The sequence below is a fragment of the Panthera uncia genome (assembly GCF_023721935.1).
Source record: "Panthera uncia isolate 11264 chromosome B2 unlocalized genomic scaffold, Puncia_PCG_1.0 HiC_scaffold_25, whole genome shotgun sequence".
Lineage (NCBI taxonomy): Eukaryota > Metazoa > Chordata > Mammalia > Carnivora > Felidae > Panthera > Panthera uncia.
This window is the reverse complement of record NW_026057581.1, coordinates 11,188,738-11,206,221: the sequence shown is the minus strand read 5'-3', so window position 1 is coordinate 11,206,221 and position 17,484 is coordinate 11,188,738. Positions and strand designations below refer to the sequence as shown.

Below are 17,484 nucleotides of genomic sequence, written 5' to 3'. Positions count from 1 at the left end.
ACCAATTACAATTTAAAAACTAAAGTTGTAATGATTTTTCATTTCCAGAATTGTTCTTACTCTTTTTTTATTTTTTTTTGGTCATAATAGCATTCCATTTTCCTGTTCTATTACAATGATATCAACACTAAAATCTAATCTTTATCAGGCATTAGATTTTTTTTTTAATTTTTTAATGTTTATTTTAGAGAGAGAGAGAGAGAGAGAGAAACAGAGCATGAGTGGGGGAGGGGCAGAGAGAGAGGGAGACACAGAATCCAAAGCAGGCTCTAGGCTCTGAGCTGTCAGCATAGAGCCCAATGTGGGGCTCGAACTCACAAACTGTGAGATCACGACCTCAGCTGAAGCTGGACGCTCAACCGACTGAGCCACCCAGGTGCCCCTGTGGGCATTTCTTATGCATAAGGCTTGTTACAGACGCTACATATTTCTGCGATTTTTGCTTCTATGTGATAGCCAGGGTGTAGCAGCTAACATTCCCTTGACATTATTAATTTTTGCCAAATCTTTGAATAAGTGACTTTTTAAAATCTCTTATAGAATAAAGTAGGAGTAACTAAAACGGTGGGAAATGGTTTCTTAAAATGAAACTTGTCACTGTTTTACAGACCAGTTGTCTTTCTTGTAATTATTCCAAAGAATAATTATTTGCAGTGGCACTCGGTGACATTTTAATCATCTTCATGATTTCATTTATGCCAAGTTAGATATATCTAGGATGTGTTTATAGATTTTTTTCAGACACAGAGGAGATACCCGTCAATCCGGACTCGAATCCAAGCATAAAACAACGTACAAACATGCAAATGCCGAGAAGAATGAGACCAAGTATTCTCCAAGGGTGGTAGAATAAACATAATGCGCACCAAGGTGTGAAGAATTATAAATATGAACGAAGAGAAGAAGCATTGAACTGTATGAATGCTGCAGGATCCATGGCACTATAATAGGAACAGCCCAGAACTTAGCAGTATACAACAAAAAACAGCAACTTGCTTATACTCGCTGTCTGTGGGTCAGAAATTCAAAAAGGGCACAGTGGTAAAAGCCCTCGTTGCTCTACAAGGAGCAGCCATGAGTAGAATGGCCAAGCCAACTGGAAGGCCTGGTGGCGGGAACAGCAGGAGCCTGGGGCAAGGTGGTGCCTCCAGAGGGACGGCCTTGGAGTTGTCCACCCTTACACAATGGCCCGGGACTGCAGGGAGCAAGGTGCAAGCTGCCTGGCTTCTCCTGGCCTAGCCACGTTCCGTGGAGTCCAAGTGAGTCAGGAAGGCCCATCCAGACTCAGTGCCAGGGGACTTAGACCCCACCTCTTGGGGAAATAGAAAGTATTTGGTACCATCTTTAAAACAGTCACATTAACAGAATTTTTATTTTCAGTATGAATTCATTTATCTGTATTCAATCCCTTTTTCATCCTGGTATCTAATAACAATAATAATAGTAAGTTCTCTTCCTTTTTCTGCGGCTGTATTTGCTCTTTTTTTTTTTTGAAGTGTAGGAATTGGTGTGTTATAAGCGGCAGGACCCTAGGGATATGGCTGTGTTAAGAGGTGACTTCTGATATATTACTGATTAGTTTTGAAATAAAGTAAAAATACATTTGTTTATTTTTTTTATTTAGACAGCAGGGGAGAGGGAACAAGAATCTTTAAAAAAATTTTTTTTAAAGTAACAAATGTACTTTTAACTGATGTGCAGATAAAAGCTACTCAGAGCACGTCAGTAACCGTTTCAGCCCTTACTCTGTCAGGGCCGTGTCCCGTAGAGTCTTCAGGATCTAGGTTCATGGGCTGATTTCATCATTTCACGTCCTCCACAGTATTAGAAAAACGAGGCATTGTTAATCGGCTTATATGAAATGCCTCGCCGGCAGCCAAATGCAGTTCCTTATATTCCATATTTTTTCTTTAGCTCTTCTACTTTGTTGATGTCAGCTTTCATGGCATCTTCCTTGGAAGTCCCTTTCAGCTGATTCCAGACATCCCACTTGGCCTTGCCTTTGAGATCCAGCAGTCGGGCCGTTCTGTGTTTATGTCCCCCACAGTTGCTTGTTTGTAGTGGCCGTAGATGAACAACATCTCATCATCTGCTGGCTTGGTCTTGAGATGCTTAAACATCCTCAGCAGCTTTGTCAAACTCAGCCTCAGACGAGCCGGCAGGGTCGTGAGGATTCCAGAGAGTGTGCGGAGGTGGCCAAGAGCAGGAAGCGGTAGTCAAAAAATTTTTTCTTTAAGTGGGGCACCTGGGTGGCTCAGTCAGTTGAGCATCCCCCTCTTGGTTTCTGCTCAGGTCATGATCTCGTGGTTCATGAGTTTGAGCCATGTGTCAGGCTCCTTGCTGACCGTGTGGAGCCTGTTTACGATTCTCTCTCCCCCTCTCTCTTTGCCTCTCCTCTGCTCACTCTCTCTGTGTCTCTCTCAAAATAAATAAATCAACTTAAAAAAAATTTTTTTTAATGTTTTTTAAGTTTATTGTGAGAGAGAGAGAGCAAGTGTGCATGGGCAGGGGAGAGGCAGAGAGGGAGAGAGAGAATCCCAAGCAGGCTCCATCCTGTCAGCACAGAGCCCGATGTGGGGCTTGATCCAGTGACCCTGGGATCATGACCTGAGCTGAGATCAAGAGTCAGATGCTCAACCAACTGAGCCACCAAGGCACCCCTAAAATAAAAATTTAAATGTCAATTGGGCATATTAAATAGTTAGCATGTGTAATTTATAACCCAACTTTTTAGGAGACTGACACTTTTCCTAAACTTGATAACCAACTTGCCAGGTGTTAGGATGCGCATCCAAATTCCTAGAGTTGAAATAGAAGCCAGAGGAAAACAAGGTAGATCTAGGGACAAAGTGAATCTTGACAATAGCAGGCAGGAACCCACATCCAGAGGAAGCCAGCAGGCTATCCAGTTAGAAGGGCACTGGACTAAGAAGTGAAAGGCTTCAAGTTCAGTCCATGCCTTCCAAGTCACTATGATGTACTTGAGCAAGCCACTTGACTTGGTCATTTTGTTTCTTCATCCATAAAGAGTTTGGCTAGGTAACCTCAGGATGGCTTCCTTCCAGTTTTGGTAACGCTCTGACTTTATTTCAAGTCCCTCCGACTGTGCTCTTAACAGAGCAGCTCTTAAAATATGTATGAAAAGAAGTTAGGAAAAATAATTGAATGAGCGTTCCTTGGTAATCAACTTTCTTTTACAGGCACTTTCCATGTTTCAGTGCATTTTTACACATAATAAAATGCCTAAACTAAGAGAAGAAAGATATAAGAAAGAGCTTGAAGAGAAGGTGTAAACAGATTACAATTAAAATTTGGGGTCCAGAGAGAGCTTCCTGGTCAACTTGAGAGACGTTCAGTAACGATGTCTGTCTAGGGCAATGACAATTGCCAGTGTCCCTCCCCTCTTCCTTCTCTATTCATTTAGCCAGAGAAAAGGTGTTTTCCCTTTGATAGGTAGGTTGAACAACAGCCAACCTCTCAGTGCCTGGGGCAAGCATGCACATGGGCCACTGGGAGGGGACATCTGTGCCTGTTGAACTGAGGCTTAAGGAGCTGTGTTGTGTTTGTCTAGGGTGGCAGGGGCCTTGCCTAACCATGAGCCCTATCAATAATCCATGGCCCTGTGGAGAAAGAACCCTATTAATAAGAAATGCTGGCTGTTCGTAGAAGACAGAGCCAATGATGCCCTTGTTCCAGGGAAACAGAATATGCTCAGACTGACGCAGCACTCTCTGAACTTTCCAGTTACGTCACCAGATAGCTTAGATCAGAGGCAATTTTAGAAGATGCATTCAACATACGACTCTCCTTTTGGCCATCCTAATTTGTTGGGGTCAACGTCTGGTCAGAAGCACACTACCAGTTTGTCAATTACACCTCCTTAAAGAAAATGAAGGGAGGGAGGAAGATATTTGACCAGGGATTCTCTTGTTTGACTTTAAGATTGGTCAAGGGCACTCAGTTATTTTGGAGAGTTGGGCTTTATATCAGGTCACTAAGTATGAAAATGTGATCTGGGTTTTACATCCAATATGGAGGACTAAAAAACAACAGAATTCCCAGATCTGTTTTTTTATTCCATTTAAAGCTCATAATCTTCTAGGTCTGTCTAGTTCTTCTTTATGGTGACGTTTAATTATTAATCCTGCCTTACTTTGAGGTTCTAATTTAAGAGTCCATTAATAGATTGTTCACTAGGGAATTTGCCAAAATCACAGCAGGACAAGGTCATTAGCGTATGATGGCTAGGAGCATGGACTTGGAAGCAGACGGACCTGGGGCTAAAACCAGGCTCCACCACCACTTGCCGGCTGAGTGACCTTAAGAACTTAAAACCCTGTCTAAGTCTCTATTTCCTCCTCTATATGTATCATACTCATAAAGTACAATAATGTAAAGCATGAAGTAAGACAAGAAGTAAGCATTCAATAAAGGCTAGATATGTTAGTTGTTGTTTTTCTTAATTATTCATTTGACAAATAGTTATTGAGTGTTTAATATGTGCTAGGCATTGCTTTTGGCACTAGGGATGTAGGAATACTCAGCTTTGATAACTCATGAAACTTGCATTGTGGAAGCAAAGGAGACCAAAAATAAAGAATCAAGTGAATATACTTTTGCAGGAGGTAAAAAAAAAAAAAAAAAAACATAAAGAAAAAAAGAGAAGAGTGATGGAGATGGGAAGGGGGGTAGTAGCACATTACCAGTTTCTCCAGTTTCTCTAATCAGATGACATTTAAACAGGGAACAAGAGGATGTAAGGGTGGAAGCCATATGGACATTTAAGGGAAGATCATTATGGGAACAAGAAAGTGCATATGCAAAGGCCCTGAGGCAAGCATGTGCTTGGTGTGTTCAAAAAGTAAGGAAGAAAGTTCAGCCGTCTATAGCAGTAGGAGATGAGGTCAGGGAAGTGACAGGAAGCAGTCAGAACATTACAGACCTTCCTTCCTCCCTTCCTTCCTCTCTTATTTTCTTCTTCCCTTCCTTTTTTAAAAATCCAGGTATCACTGACACATTGGTCAAGTGTATTTCTGAGCAGACTTTGACCCTGACAAAGTAGGCTGGCTGGAAGGAGAGTCAGATGTTGATTGTGTCTTCTATAAAACAGCTGTAGGACTTTATAGACCATGATGACTTTGGATTTTACTGCGATGAGATAGGGAGCCACTGACAGGTTCTGAGCCAGGAGAGTCAAGAAAAGACAAAGTTTAGGGAGGATTACTCTATCTTCTGCATGAAGAATATAGGATATATATAGTGAGGCAACCAGGGAAATAGGGAAAACAGTTAATACAATCATCCTCACGAGACATGATGGGAGTCCGCACTAGAATGGCCATAATAAATGGGTGAGAAGAAATTCTAATCTGTATATATTTTAATTAAAGAGCCACCAAAACTTGCAGATAGGTAAAATGTGGGTCTGGGAACAGAAAGTAGTCAGAGGACTTTAAGGTTTTGGCCTGAGTAGCAGGTAGAATGAGGTTGCTACTTCCCAAGAAGTCAGCCAAAGGCAGTGACAAGTCTGGCAATATGAGGTGAGGGTGAGAGAGAAACCAAGAATTTTGATTTGGATAAAACGAAGTCTGAATTGTCTCTTGTGTATCCAAGGGAAAATGTCAAATAGGCACTTTGATCCACCAGTCAAGAGTTTAGCAGAGAAGTCGGAGTGTAAGAGAAAACCATGAGGATTGTTGTAACCATTAGAGCTGTTCACCAATATTTCTAGGCCCACCACAGGACTGTACTTTCTACCCCCTTAAAGTTTAGCATAGCCATGTGACTCGATATGGCCAATGAGTTGAGGGCAGAAATGATTGCATCACTTCGGGCGGAAGCTTTAAGCTGTATGTGTGTGATTCACCATGGTTCCTTCTCCTACCCAGGGGATTATGGACACATTTGTTGCCCTGGCTCCCTGGGTGACTGATGCCTCTACCGACTCAGGATGGAAATTGACAGTGAACAAAAAATCCTTATTGTTCTGAAGCCTTGAGACTTGAGGGTAGTTTGTAGAAAATTCTTCCTTACTCTGAGAACCGTGTACGAAACTAAAAGTGTTATTAAACCAAGGAACTGGGTAAGACCATGTAGGCATGAGGGTTAAGGGTAATGAGAAGAGGACTGAGGGGCTGAGTCCTGCAGCATCCCGACACTTAGAGGTGGGGAAGGAAAGGAAGTTCCAGGGAAGGAGACTGAGAAGGAGCAGCTGCCAAGGGGAATTAAGAGATCCCAGGAAGAAAATGCCTCAAGAGGGAGGAAGTGATGAACTGCGTCAAGTAAAACCAACCAGCTTCTAAGGCGAGAATTAGGAAATAAGCAACGGGTTTGGCAACATGGCAGCTACCGGTGACCTGACACAGATTTTGTGAAGGGGGTGGGAGCAAGCATCTGCCTGTCCTGGGTTCAGGCATGGATGGGATAGAAGGAATGAAGACAGATAGACAAGACAGACAAAGGAAGTGTTTCTGTTAGGAGAAGCAAAGAGTGGAGGGGTCAAAGGAGGATGTTTTAAGTTAGAAGATTATAGCAAGAAAGAATTGCCTGGTAGAGAGGAAAATATTAACAAGACAGGACACTGGACAATGTCAGGAGCGATGTCATCCACAGGCAGAGATGGAGATCAGGTGGTCAAATAGGCTGGAATGTGGTCGGTCTTCCAAGGTAGGAGGAGAGAAGCCAAACTATAAAGGTACAGATAGGCCAGTAGGTGTGGTGGTGAAGTAAAAGTTCTCTTTTGATTTGGTTCCATTTTTCAGTGAAATAAGAAGTGAAATCATTAGTTAAGAGTGGGGGTGATGAAAGTGAGCATGGTCTATAAAGTTCTGTGTGTTCTGGCTGCTCCCTGGCGCCTCTGACCTCATCTCCTTCCACTCTCCCCTTACTTTCTCCACTTCTTCTAGCTGCACTTTCTTCCTTGCACTCCCTCAAACACAGCAAGCACGCTCCTGCCTCAGGACCTTTGCACATGCAGTTCCCTGTGCCTGGAATGCTCTTCCTTTGCATGTCCACAAGGCCAACTCCCTTATATCCTCTTGTTCTTTGTTTAAATGTCATCTTATCAGAGAAATGTGCCGAACTAGCCAGTCAAAAACACCACCTCCTCCTGCCCACCTCTATCATTCTCTGTCCCTTTTCCTGCTTTATTCTTTGTCATTACCTCTATCACCTATCTGAAAAATATATTTGCTTGTTTATTCATTTCTGGCTCTCCGTGTCCCCAGAATTTAAGCTCCGTGAGTGCCAGGACTTTATGTTTTGAGGAGGGGGGAGAAGGTCTACAATAAAAGGCTAGGAGAGTGGGATTGTTGACAGGAACAGATTAGGACTACCAGGTGGCTCTCAAGGAATGCAAAGGTTAGTGGTCATGAATTTAAAACGCTGTGTCTTTTCTTCAATATGCCAATATTTAACAGCTGTCTTGTTTTCTACCTAGAAAAATATTCAGCTTCATGGGCAAAGAGAAAGAGGCAAGAAAACAAAAAGTCATGAGAGCCCTAATGAAATGCTTTGGGTTGCCATCTGGGAGTTGCAGAAGGCGCTCCAAGAACCCCAGAGCCTGATATCTTGGTTAAGTTCTTTGCTTCCAGATACATTTCCACTTCTCCGCCATCCACCTCCTGTTAGACAGTAGTGTTTTCTTTTTAGGAAATTCAACGGAGCAGTCTGGACCAAGGAGCAGACTTTCCTGCTCTCCTTTCAAAAGGCTGAACAGTAAGATGCTGCCTTTACCTGTAGCTTTTTGGTCTCTCTATATGAAGTTGAGTGTCTGACGTGTCCCTTTTCGGATGGAGCCACCTTGAAGAGAGGAACAAGTCTTGCTTATAGTATGGCTAATTTATGTATAAGTTTACGTGGCAACTGACTAGAAAAGGGGAATATGACAGAAATTGTGTTCTCATCACTTGCTGAAGGAGACATGCGCCACACCTCTGGAACAAAAGTGAACTATCAGTGTGATGTGCTCTCCTTCCTGGGATTATCTCGAGACTCCCTGCCCACAAAGGATACGGTTTTGGTGCTCCTGGGTCCTAACGTTTTAGTAAGTTATTGCCTTACATTTGTTTGGAAGACCCAGCCCAACAGCATCGGTCAGCCCTCACAGACGTGCAGTGCGAATGGACCCTCAAATCTCAGTGGCTGAGAATGACCAAGTTTGAATCCCACTCAAGCTACAAGGCCATCGTGGTGGGCTGACTCCCGGATAACATGGCGGAAGCCATCTGGAACGTGGCTGGTCAGTGACAGAAGACAAATGTGGCAAAGCACAAAGCGCTCTCAAACTTTCGCTCGTAAACGTTTGCACGTCTCGCACTCCAGTGGCAAAAGCAAGTCTCACGTCCACCCATGCCTTCAGTGAGTTGGGAAAGTAGAATTTTCTCTCAGGAAGGACGGGCAGATATTATCGGTAAACTGCAATGGAGTCTGGTCTCCCCGGAAAAGGCTCATCGCTCCTTCCTTTGTTTCACCTCTAGAACTTCTGTATTTTTGAAAAAAAAAAATTTAATGTTTATTTATTTTTGAGAGAAAGAGAGAGGGATGGAGAGGCAATGAGACAAAGAGGGAGACACAGATCCAAAGCAGGCTCCAGGCTCTGAGCTGTCAGCACAGAGCCTGATGCAGGGCTCGAACCCACGAACTGTGAGATCATGACCTGAGCCGAAGTCGGACACTTAAGCGACTGAGTCACTCAGGTGCCCCTAGAACTTCTGTACTATTACACAGGTTATTATAACTGTTTGCATGACTACCTCCCCAACTACAAGGACACTTTGTGAGGATAGCCTTTTATTATTGTCTTGTCACCTACACAGTGTCTGGGACGTAGGAGATGCCCTGCTGATTGAATGATGTAGGGTGAATTGAATGGCATTGGATGGATTGGATCAGAATGATTTAAAACAGAGTAGAGTAAAACCTTGGTTTGCAAGCCTAATTCATTCCAGAAATATGTTTGTAATCCAAAGCACTTGTATATCAAAGCGAATTTCCCCATAAGAAATAATAGAAACTCAGATGATTCGTTCCACAACCCAAAAATATTCGTATAAAAATGATTACAATACTGTGATATAATACAAAATAATAAGTAAAATGCAAAATATAAAGAAAAATAAACAAATTAACCTGCATTTACCCTTGAAAACCTTCATGGCTGGTGTGAGGGAGACAAGAAAGAGGAGGGTTATTGTGAGGGACAACTTTCGGTATCACGAACGGATGTTGACTATAGTACAGTATTAGTAAACTCTTGTCATACGCTGGATTTAATGTAACTGGCAATAAGGCAGCAGAGGAAAGGGTCTCTATCGGCAGGCAGCCTGACCTAGAATGAAGCAAAGCATTCCTAAGCTTCCTCTTGTCGGGAAAAGCAAGGGACTGTCCATAGGTGCTTTGAACTGACAAAAAATACACTAGTCCCAGCTGTGGGCACCCTCCAACTTTCTGGAAAATCATTGATTTCTGCCAAACACTGCAGCCTGAGACCAAACATCTGAGCATGGGAAATGATCACCCACAATCCCACAGAGAAAGAAAGAGAGAGAGAGAGAAGAACAAATAGAGAGTGAGAAGAACCATTGGCTCAGTTTTGATCATGTGACATTCAGCATCATAAAGTACTCGTATGGCAAGACATCACTCGTTGATCAAGTTAAAATTGATTAGAAATGTTTGCTCACCTTGCGGAACCCTCGCAGAACAAGTTACTCACAATTGAAGATTTTACCATATTTGAATCCACGTGTTGATTTGTGTATAAACAAATAAGCCTGAATAGAGTATAGCATAAGGTAAAATTAACCTCAATGCAAATTTGAATACAGAGATCTGTTTGCTCAATGATGATGCTTTACTGATGAGAAAATTAAAGCCAAAGTGGAAGAGAGGACTGTGGTCCCAGGTCACACACAGAGCCAGTGAGGAAACCAGGACTCCATGGCCCTAGTTTGGTTCTGTTCCCCTCTAACCGTGAACTCCCTTTTGAAAAAACACAACCACCACCACAAATCACCAAGGTATTTACTTGGTATTTATTTATAAATTACATATTCAAAGTTAAATTTAAAATAATAAAGAAGGATAAGCAAAATCCATTCTCCCCATATCCTGCCTCTACCCCACTTCTGGACAAGTAACCACCGTTGACATCTAGTTATGTATCTTCCGGAAATTTTCCACCCACACGCAAGCATATAATGTGATTACTTTTTACACAAATCATACAATACACACGCCAAGTGCTTTTTAAGTTTAACAATATATCCTGAACACCTTTAGTGTCAGTCTATGTGAATCTACGCCCTTGCTTAATGGCTATGTGATATTCCATTATGAATATCATAATTTATGTATCTAGCTAGCTATTACATACATTTAGACATTTCATATCTTTTAATATTACAAATGGTGAAATATCACTATGGGCCCAGGACTCTCTAATTTACATCTCAAGCCCTGACCTCTCCCCCAAACTGTTAATGCTATCTGTCGACTTGGTATCTTCACTTTTAATATCTAGTAGGTATCCAAACCTTAGAAGGCAGAAAGAGAATTCTTGCCTGCAGTCATCAAACTTTTCCTTTCCTAATCCTGTTCTCAATTAATGATATCTCCATCCACCTGGTAATACAGGCTGAAATATTAGCCGTTCTTATTTCCTGTCTTTTCCTCCACTTTCAAATCCAATTTCTCATTTGTCTCCATCTCCAAAATGTATCATGAACTCACCCCCTTTCTCTGATCTCCATTACCATCGCTCTGGGCTAAGCTCTTCTTATGCTTCATTTGGTTTATTGCAACAGCCTTCTCACTACTTTCCCCAGTTCCACCCTGCAAAGTAGCCAGAGTGATCTGACGTTGTTTTTTATTATCAATCAACCATATAAATAAATGAATACACACACAAATACCTGTATATGTATATACACACACTAACAATTGAACTATATTTATTTTTCTTAATGTATATTTATTTTTGAGAGAGAGAGAGCACGAGCAGGGGAGGGGCAGAAAGTGGCGGGGGGACAGAGGACCCAAAGCGGGCTCCGTGCTGACAGAAGAGAGTCCAACGTGAGGTTCAAACTCATGAACTGTGAGATCACGACATGAGCTAAATTCGGATGCTTAACTGACTGAGCCACCAGGTGCCCCTATATTTGTTTTTATATATTATATAGTCATACATTTTAAAATTTGTATTATTTCAATATATATTTTAGTCATACAGTTATATATTTACTATGTCTAGTTAAATATCTGTCATTCTTAACATAGCATTTATACATTGTATATGTAATAAAACAAATACCAAATGCACCCATCACACAGCTTAGGAAAGAGAATATTACAAATAAATAAATTTGAAGCCCCATGCATGCCCTTCCTCAGTCATGTTCGCTTCTCTCCTCCAAAGGTAGCTACTCTCTTGAATTTCGTGTTTCTAATTTGCCCTGCTTTTTACTGTTCTTGCTACCTATGTAATTTGCCCTATATGCTATAGTAACTAATGCTCATCAAGGTCTCTGGTTTTCCTCTCCTTCTGCACACCCAAAACCTTGATATTAGACATAATCATCCAAACTGATTTGGTTGGTGAAATGTAAGCAGAAGAGACACGGCTGGAAATGTCTTTATTTTACACTCATCCTGAAATATAGTGTCACAATATGTATTAATCTGGGTTTACAATTGTGTCCTAAAAACCTTCAGTATATGTTTCCATTGTCTTCTGGCTTCTAATCTTGCTGTGGAGAAGTCACCTGTAAATCTAACCACCATATCTTTGTGGTAATCTACCTTTTCTCTTTGGCTGCTTTAAAAATATTCTTTTCTTTTTGCGTTTTGCAATTTTACTTTGATATAGTGGAGCTATGCATTTCTTTTTATTTATCGTACTGCTAATACTTTGGGTAGCCTGAGTCTAAGGATTGATATGTTTTAATAATTCTGTTCTCAGTTCTCAGCATTTAACTCAAACAACTTCCTCCTCTCCTCTCTCTGCCTTTTTACAAAGCTCCAATTTCATATATGTTGGACCTTCCCTCTCTATCTGCCTTGGTGCTTAACATCTTTATATATTATCTGCCTCTCATTCTTTCTGAGCTGTGGCGTAGATGTCTTCTGGTTAACTCACACTCTCTTCAGTTGTGCCTAGTCTGTGTGTCTTTCACTCCATCCACTGAGTTTTAACCTTATGTTATTTTTCCTTTTATTTCTAGATATCCTTTTATGTAACCTACTTGATAAAATCTTATAGTTTCTTGTTCTTTGCTCATAAGTATAAGCCTCTCATACTTCTTTAAACATATTAAACATTAAACATAGTCTATGTGATCATTCAGATGCTCTGTTTTGGCAATCTGTTGTGGGCATTTTGTTTTTGTTTGTTTTTGTTTTTGTTTTGGGGGTGGGGGGTTGCCTGTTCTCACAGCCTCCTGTTTCCTTGCATTCTGTGAGATTTTTGTTTATGAGCTCATTATCTTTAAAACTCTATCAAAGAGAGTCCGTTGAGTCCCTGGTTGAACTTACATTCTTCTTGCATTTGTTTCTCCCAGTTGCCTTATGGGGACTAACAACCAAGGACCTTTTTTTTTTTTTTTTAGTTTTACAATGTTTTAATGTTTATTTTTGAGAGACAGAGACAGAGCACGAGCAAGGGAGGGACAGAGAGAGAGGGAGACACAGAATCCGAAGCAGGCTCCAGGCTCTGAGCCATTAGCACAGAGCCCGATGTGGGACTCAAACCCACAAACCACGGGATCATGACCTGAGCCGAAGTCAGATGCTTAACCGACTGAGCCACCCAAGAGCCCAACATAGGACCATTTAAATTAAACTCTTCCTTTGGGATACTATGAATTCTTTTTTACTTTCCACCTACCTTCAAAGTCAAGATGGGCACATTTTCAGACTTTCTTTTCTTCTTCCATTATTTTCTTATGAACACTTACTACACTCTGTTTTATTTACATATCTTCCTACGCATCTACTCCCTTATCTGTCCATCACCCACAGTGTTTTGGATGCATTTGAAAGTACATGCCCCCCTAAGCACTTCAGCATACATGTAGATTATTAATTGAGTCAATATTTATTTATAGTTCTTTCTTTTGGGAGAATAAAATTAAATTACACAAAATAGATGGATTTAGAATTTTCTGTTTCATGAGTTCCAGTTTTCTCAAGATATAGAACATAACACCAGAAAGTCTTCTCCTACCCTCCGCAATGAGCACCTGTCCCCCTATCCCTAACCCTAGAGACATCAATTGTTCTGACTTTTTTCCTCCTTCGATTAGTTTAGTGCGTTCTAGAATTTCATGTAAATAGAATCATACATTTTGTGCTCTTTTGTATGAGGTTTCTTTCACTTAGCATAACGTTTTTGAAATGTATTCATGCTGTTAAGTGTATCTGTAGTTTGTTCTTCCTTTATTGCTAGCTAGTATTCTATTGTATACATACACCACAATTTGTTTATCCATTCTTGTGTTGGTGAGCTCTTGACCTGTTTCCAATAAATAAAGCTTCTGTGAATATTCCCACACAAGTCATTTTGGGGACGTACGTTTTCATCTTCCTGGGTAAAGACCTCAGGAATAGGATTGCTGGGTCATAGCATGGGATTATGTTTAGTTTTATAGGAAACTTGCAGACCATCTTCCAAAGTGGTAAAACTTTTATATTCCCATCAACATTCTGTGGGAGCACCTGCTTTGTCTTTCTGCACTGTGGTTTCTTTTCTTGTTCACTCTTTAAGATCCATCCTTTTGGGAACTGAGCTTTATATGGAGGGTTCTTATTATACTTCCAGCTTGGGTGGGCCCTAGCCTTCATCTCCTTCTGTGTGCCTTGAGCATCAAGCAAAACAAAGAGTAAAGATCACTACAGATGAGCAAACATCCTTAGTATAAAAACCAGTTCTAAGGGTGTACCTCCTAGGATTCCTGTTTTCATTTCATTTTGGCATCTGCAAATTCCTTACTTGTTTGCAAGACTTTTAAAGTATTAGGAATATAAAATTATTGGAATTTTTAGTTGTTTTTAATGGAAGGGATTCATTTCCCATTTTAATGAGATTAGATTTCATTTAGGAAATCTAGTCTGTCATGCTATCACTAATTGGAAGTCTCTAGAACACGCTTTTTAAAATGTAAATCAGATGACGCCACACCTCTGATTAAAATTTTCCATTGGTTTCATATGGCACTTAAGACAAAACTTCAACTTCCTATTTTGACCTTCAAGGCTCTTCATGATATGACTTGTACTTCCTTCCACGTTTTCATCTTAACATGTGACATTCTTCCTACATTGGCCTTCTTTCTGCTCCTCAAACACACCCAGCTTGTCTCCATCTTAGGTCACTGCTGATACCTCCCTCCCCCACTAATCACCTCCATCCCAATAGTCTAAATTATTTCCTTGTAGCTCTCATCACTGTAAGAACTCATGATATCATTTACTTTTATATTTGCTTGTCTGTCTTGCCGTGTTAGAGAATTTTCCAGGAAAGCAGAGATTGGGTCTCTTTATTTCACTTCTGTTTCCCCAATGCCTAAAACTGTACTTGTAACCTAGATGACAACCAACAGCTGTTAAAGGAATGAGCAAATGAATGTGTCCTTCAGAAAATAATCTTAGATATATATTTTATATTCACTGTAAGTGTAGTTATGCCTGATTATTAGATATTAAGTTTTTATTTCAAAAAAACCCTGATTTCCTTTTACCTCTCCTTTACCTGGTGTTGTTTGGATTCTTAAAAACATATATATAAGCATATTATTTACTTACTGCAGGGGCATTACTGTTTGTTGTGTAAAGAGGATGCTGGTTTTCAAAGGACTGAGAACCACTGTGCTAAGTGCTCATGATTGTCTCTACTTTAAGCACCAGACCTATATTTGTCCAATGTTCTACTAAATATCTCGCCCTCAGATACTGCGTGGCATTCTAAATTTAACGTGTCCAAGGCAAACCTCATCATCTGGCTCAACAAAACTCCCTCCCTGTGCTTGGTTCCCAAATGTTACACTCTTGATCATCAGTATCCCTGCCTCATCATTTGATCAGTTATCAAGTATTATCATCTGTCTCCTTGACATCACTTATGATTGTCCCTTTCATGCCCCATCACCATGTCTTAATTCATCATCTTACACCTGGAACCTTCAACACTCTCCTTTTAGGTCTTCTGCTACCCTTCTATCACTCTTAGTCATAGACAATATAAATGTGAAGCATTTTATGGATATCCAGTACCAGGGAGGCTACTGTGCATTGGCCATTTTCCAAAATTCATAGTATGAAGTAATCTTTCTAAAGCTTGAAATCTGACGATATTCCTTGGGCCACATTGCCTACCAAAATAAGTCCATTCCCCTCAGCCTGGCTACCACCCTTTATAACTAGGCCCATTCTTAGTTCTCCAGACTCTTCTCCAAACCCCCCACTCATGCTCTTACACTTCAGCATTTTTCGGTTCTCACACATGTTCTTATGTGCCTAAGTGGATTTGGACATATTTCCTTAGCAAGAGTCATCCTTGCCCCATCTTCTTGCTGTTGAAATCCATAATCATCCTTCAAAAGTTAGCTCAGCTCTCTATTGCTTCCACTGTGGAGCTGCCCTCCTCTCGTCAGGCTGAATTGCCTGGGTCTTTTCTCTTCCCCAGAATGTCCTTTTATCATCACACTCACTGTGCTGCACAGTAACTTTTTATGCACATCCTCCCGACTGTAATGCCAACTTTTTATAACATCCCAACTAGCTCCATGCTCAAAAGAGACCAGACACCTGAGAGATACGCAACAAACATCCCTGGAGAAGATGAACGAGTCTTGTACTTCTAGGTTATCTTTCTTCTAAGAAGCATTGTTTCCAGTCTCCAGTTTATGAGCTTGAATTAATATTTCCTCATAACATTTCCCCATGGTACTTTAGACCATCCTTTTTATGTTTCTTTTGTAGGTCCTTAGAGAGGAAGTTAATTAGACCATCCATACTCAGTAAAATGACTGCCTATCTGCCAGGGGCAGAACAATGAGCTTGAAAATAAACAAAGAAATAATCCCTGGTGCTGTGAAGCTCACAGTCTTATGAGCACATGACAGCATCATAGGACTTTAGGTCTGGAAGAGACTTGCAAACTTTAATCCAGCCCATCGTGTTATGGAAGAGGAAACTGAGTGGAGGAGAGGCCTTGCAGGCAGGCCGTAGTAAAACTAGGCTAGAACCTAAATTTCCTGGTAGGTATAATACAACACACACACACATACACACAAACACACACACATATGAGGAAGAGTAGAAGAATGATATAAGTGCATGAAGCATTAATGTTTAGTCAGGAAATGAAACCTACATAAAAAGTTGGAAACACTAGCAAAGTGGTGAGACCATTGTCTACCCTTGGACAAGCAATGTAAACTCTTTGTGCCTCAGTTTCCTCATTTATAAAATAGGGGTAATAATGGCTCCCTTGCAGGTTGTTGTAGGAATTACAAAAAGAGGAATGTATAACACTCTATTAGCTAAGGATGCTTGGGTTGGAAACACCACAAAACCCGATCTATAGTATCTTAAACAAATAAGGCCTTGTTTTCATATTAAAGTTCTGGGAACAGGTGGCTGCTGGTGTTCATCCAGTGACATGTGTTGTTGAATGTTTCTCGGTCTTTTCTTAGGACTGTGGTTTCGTGGTGGCCACACAACTGACAAAGATCCAGACGTCATGCCTGCATTCAAGACAGCAATGAGGAGAAAGGTCTTGCTAGGATATTTATTCCTTTAATGGGGACAGAAAGTTTACCAAGAAATGCTAGCAGACTTCTGCTTGTCACCTGTTCCTGTGCTATCATATTATCCCAAGCTAGACAAAAAGCTACAAAAAAGCGAGTATTTGGCTTTGAAACCTCTGTAGTGGGGACATTGAGGAAAAGTGAGTTGGGAATAGCTTTTCACTACTAACGAACAGAACCTTCCATAAGAACCTACCATATAAGAAAAGGCTTAATCAAGGGCAGGTTTTGGAATGTTAAATAAATCTTTGAGGTTTGCTCTGGACCTGTGCCATCATCGTGATCTTTCTGCCCTCAGCGATGAACTTCTCATTACAAAGGACGAACGAGGAAGTATTAGCTGGTTTTGGACGAAACTTCTGGGTTCACTGTACCACTTACTCTTCGCATCTTAGACATTTCTTGAGATCGCCCTGGGATTATGGGAATTTGGTGACTTGAGTCATGAATTCCATTATTTTGGAATTAACCTTCAGGGTATAGATCCAATACTAAGCTGGTCTTTGTATCTATTTTTAACATCTTGGATTGGACGGTAAAAAGGGATTAAGTGAAAATCCAAAACACACTGAGGATTTTCAAGTAATGGAAATATAAGTGGAAACATAAGGAATCAATGTGTTCTTTATCATCCTTAACAGCTTAAATAAAATGACTGACTATTCTCCGAGTCAAAAAT

The 17,484-nt window shown here is 40.8% G+C and overlaps 1 pseudogene; it reads right to left on the bottom strand.

Moving 5' to 3' along the window:
• Positions 1-1,833: 1,833 nt before the first annotated feature.
• On the bottom strand, positions 1,834-2,152 carry LOC125939471 (acyl-CoA-binding protein-like; annotated as a pseudogene).
• Between the last annotated feature and the right edge of the window lie 15,332 nt (positions 2,153-17,484).